We start from the raw sequence: 4,705 nt of genomic DNA, 5'->3' as shown, positions 1-4,705 counted from the left end.
AAAAGTATCAAACTTTTCTGAAACTGAAATTAGCTATCTTGAGTCAAGTTAATAAAAAAAAAAAGTCCATATGGACTATTTACAACCTCTGACATTTGTGGATATGATAAGAATCTGTTATAGTGCAGCTACATACAGTAAAATTCAGGCAATTTTGTTTTATTCATTTGGGTTTAGATTGCAAATTTATTGTCATGAGAAAAGGATGGAAGCAAATTTTAGCATCAACTTTCACCTGACTCCTTGACCAAAGTGGTGTAAATTTTAAAATTAGACTTCTTTGCCTCACCAGCTGTTGCCCTAGTCCCATTTGCTTTTTAATATCAGATGCTATTGTCATGAAAGTCTGTTCTACATTTGCTGTGTTCTTAGCAAATGGGTTTCCAAAAATGGAATTCCAGCAAATTCCTTTGTTGTTGTGTAGTCTACTTTCTTTGTGGGCCAATCACATTTGTTTCCTACCAACAATTTGTTGACATTTTCACTGACATAGTGATCAATTTCCTGCAACCACTATTTAACATTATTGAAGGACTACTGATCTGTCATATCATACACAACTATGATGCCTTGGGCTCCTGTGTAATAACTGGAGATGATCAAAATCTTTCCTGGCCTGTTGTGTCCCCTAGTTGAAGCTTGATTATTTTGCCATGTAATATTACATTTCTTATTTTGAAATCCACACTTACTGTGCTGATGTAGTTTTCTGTATATGTATCACATGTTTCACCTGCAAACCTAAGAAGGAAGCAAGACTTTCTAGCCCAGAGTTGCCAATCAGAAGTAACTTGAATAATTAACCATATTAGAGATTTCTGCTGGTGATGGCATTGCAGCTGCTACCTGCACCACATGACTCTAGGCCATGGGTAACTGAAGGAAAGGAATAAGATAGGCTGTTCTGGGAGAGCAAACATCTTTCCCCACTCTATCCCCTACAATACAATCAATTGGCAGCTGTCGCCACTCAGCTATTGCTTCCACCCAAAAATTCAAAAATCTTAACTGACTTTTCAATTCCTTATAGATTTCTTCCTCACTTTAGGAGCAAAATTTGCACTAGATAGAAGCATGTTGAAAGAGTTTCATGAAAAAAAAAATTTTTTTAGTCTCCATTTGGAGCATAAAGAGAACTTATCCATGTCACAGATCTGAGTCCCTGAGAAATGTGATATTCCACACTTCAGTGGTGAAAATATAGCACTTTTCTATTTTGGTTAGAACTGCCTAAGTGCCTCTTTCTTAAATCTCTTCTCTTTCTCTTCACCCCTATAAGCAGCATTAGCAGTCCCTGGAGAGGGAAAAATTAAGCTGTCAGTGCACCTTACCCCATGCTGTCTTCATGAGACAAGGTTCTGTGTGTGCATGCTCCATTTTATTCTCTGACATTTACATGGCTGTTTCTTGGTGTTACCTGTCTTCGCTTTCTACCAGCCTGTGTGTCCTGGGCAGTAGGGATTAAGCTCTCATCTTAGCTGTCTCTTCACACTTAGCAAATTTCTTGGCTCATGGAAAGTGCTCAGTAAATGTTCGTTGACCAAGTGCTTAGTCTGAAACAAGTAGGATTGGAGCTTGTGATGATTAATTTTGAGTGTTAACTTGATTGGATTGAAGCATGCAAAGTATTGTTCTTGGGTGTATCTGTGAGTGTGTTGCCAAAGGAGATTAACATTTGAGTCAGTGGACTGGGAAAGGCAGATCCACCCTCAATCTGGGTGGGCATCATCTAATCAGCTGCCAGCACAGCTAGAATAAAGGAGACAGAGGAATGTGGAAGGACTAGACTTGCTGAGTCTTCTGGCCTTCATCGTTCTCCCAAGCTGGGTGCTTCCTGCCCTCTAACATTGGACTCCAAGTTCTTCAGCTTTTGGACTCTTGGACTTACACCAGTGGTTTGCCAGGGGCTCTTGGTCCTTTGGCCACAGACTGCAGACTGTACTGTTGGCTTCTCTACTTCTGAGGTTTTGGGATTCAGACTGGCTCCCTTGCTCCTCGGCTTACAGATGGCTTATTGTGGAACTTCACCTTGTTATCACGTGAGTCAATACTCCTTAATAAACTCCCTTTTATATATCCATCTATCCTATTAGTCCTGTCCCTCTAGAGAACCCTGAATAATACAGAAAGTGTTGAAAAATATTAATTGGTGAGTCTTTAGTTATTGATATATATTTCTAACCTGTGGCTCTTCCCTTTCTCTACTTAGCCAGATGTTCTGCATTTATTGTCTTCACTTATTTGGAGATGGGGTAACACAGGGAAATAGGGGAAAAAAAGTCCTGAGTCAATATTTTGCCATCTGAGTTTCACAAAACCTATACCTGAGGAAGGGGGAAGAGGAGAGATCTTGATGCATAGAAGAAAAACCTAATGAGAAACAGCCAGCTTCTTCCCCACTGCTGAGGTTAGAAGGGATTCTCTGGGCTGGTGAGACCAGTGACCAGGTTCCGGGAGGAACAGGCTGGGTAGGGGCAGCACCAGAATCCAGACACCTAGCTGGTCTTGTGAAACGTCCAGTCATTTCTTGTCTACAGAAGACCTGTATTTTTTATACTTCCTGTCTGTTCAAGTGAGGCTATCCTTCCACATCAGTCCCAGTGGGTCACTAGTGATTATGCAGAGGTATTTGGACCCATTTGTGCCATAAGATTTGCAGGGATGCTGTCTGAGTCACAAGTCCATTCCAGTGGCCTACAGGGTCCTGAAGGTTCAGCCTTTTCTACTTCTCTGACCTCATTGCCTACAGCTTCCTCCTTGCTCACTATACTGTAGTCACACTGGCTTCTTGCTCTTCCTTGGGAATCCCAGGCACATTGCCTTTGCACTGGCTATTTCTCATGCTTAGAGGGGTTCTTCCCCCAGAAATTCACCTGGCTTTTCTCAAATATGACTTCTCAAAGAGATCTTCACTGACTGTCCTGCCTGAAATTGCAGGCCAGCCCCAACCCATGCCTGACCCCCTCCTGCCCTGCTCACCTTGTTCTGTTTCCCATAACACTTCCCATACTCTAAAAAATCGTGTGCTTTACTCGTGTATTAAGTCTGTTGTTTATTGCTTCTCTCCCTCTAATAGATTACAAGCTCCACAGAGGAAGGGATTTCTGCTTTATTCACAAATGTATCCAAATATATGGAGCAGTGTCTCACATATGGTGAGTGCTCAAGAAATATTTTGGAATGGATGAATACTTAAGAAAATGTTTATTACTCTTTAATATCTCCAGACTTTCCAAGCCACCTGATATAAAGAGTGGAGTCTAGATTGTGTGTGTGTAAGGCAAAGCCCCCTACCTCCATCTATGCTTGGGTTGGACTGAATAGAGAAAGAATGAGACTTGCCTTCTAACCGGCTCCCTATTAGGCTGGCACAGTGTTATCTCTGTTATACAAAGAATCTTGAGTTCATTAACAAAAGCTGTAATAGTTTTAAATGTCCAATACTATTTTGTAAGGGCATCTATTAGTCTGGTGTTCATAAATGAAAGCAAATTTTCTTTTAAACTCACTATTATGAAAGAAGATTTCATTCTTAGCCTAGCTGTTCTAAATGGGTATAACTTTTAAGTGTATCTATAGCATTATTTTCTTCCTATCCTCTTCTGCCTGTCCATTGTTTTCTGATGAATGGTCACATGGAAGCCTATTGGCTCAGGGAAGCCTGACTTCTAGGCCTCTGGGTGGTTGACTACTGGCTTCAATGCAGAACAGGTCATTGCAGAAAAGGTAGAAAGTCCATTTATATGAAGAGCACTAATACAAACGTTTATTTATTAAATAAGTCTGGAAGCATGACAAGGAAGCTATGAGACTTATTTTGAAGATGAGGAAATGGAAATTTAAGGAACCCAGGTTCACACATTAAGTAAGAGGCTGAGGTGAAATACGAGCCTCGTTCTGTGCTGTTTTTACCATCTGCCTGGTGGACTGATTGTTGACATTTCTTTAGAACTTTCAACTTTTCCAAACAATTCCCCATCAATGATCTCATTAAGTGCTCAAAAATTGCTTTTGAGGATCCATGAGTTGCATGAGGAAAGACAACCAGAAAATGTTTTCTACTATGTGAAGAGTTGAGTCAATGAGATTGCTCTGCTCAGAGCTGTGGCCTCATGCTTGTGAAAGGCATTTTGTTGGAGAATTTCTCAGGGCATAAGGTACTGCTGTGTTGTTACCCTGTACTTAGAAAAGGAATGTCTGGCCATGGGCTTTCCTCTGACATAACCTCAAAACCCTTACTATCCACACCTGCAGAAACCTGAAATACGTAGTTGATCCACAAGATGAGCACATTTTTCTGGGACCAAGTGCCTGTGTCACATTGATCCTAAGCATGTCTTTCTGTTGTTGTTGTTTTTTTTTAAATAGTCTTTCTCATTGAGCAGAATTACACTTTGCAAACCTTGAAATCACAAATTAGCCACACATTGCACTGGTTATTGACGTTTGTGGAATATTAATTTTTTTGAGAGTGTAATTAACCTTATACTTTCTTCCTAGGAAATATGTAGTTATAAACATATCAAATCTTCCTATAGTTAGAAAGTGTTCTTAGAAAGTTCAGAACCTTGCAGCAAGGGATAGGACAATTGAATTTTAAATGTGTATCCTTTCTCCACTCACTATCTCATGTCTACCCCAAAATATCCTAAAATAAAAATGTTTTACAAAGCAATGGGGTGGCAGGAGTTTCCTTTGTAGAATT

General features: G+C 40.2%; 1 pseudogene; it reads right to left on the bottom strand.

Moving 5' to 3' along the window:
- Positions 1 to 224: 224 nt before the first annotated feature.
- Positions 225 to 796, bottom strand: LOC108521242 (ras-related protein Rab-1A-like; annotated as a pseudogene).
- Between the last annotated feature and the right edge of the window lie 3,909 nt (positions 797 to 4,705).

The sequence above is a fragment of the Rhinopithecus bieti genome, unplaced genomic scaffold (assembly GCF_001698545.2).
Source record: "Rhinopithecus bieti isolate Rb0 unplaced genomic scaffold, ASM169854v2 scaffold_52521, whole genome shotgun sequence".
Taxonomy (NCBI): domain Eukaryota; kingdom Metazoa; phylum Chordata; class Mammalia; order Primates; family Cercopithecidae; genus Rhinopithecus; species Rhinopithecus bieti.
This window is presented reverse-complemented; position numbering and strand designations above follow the sequence as displayed.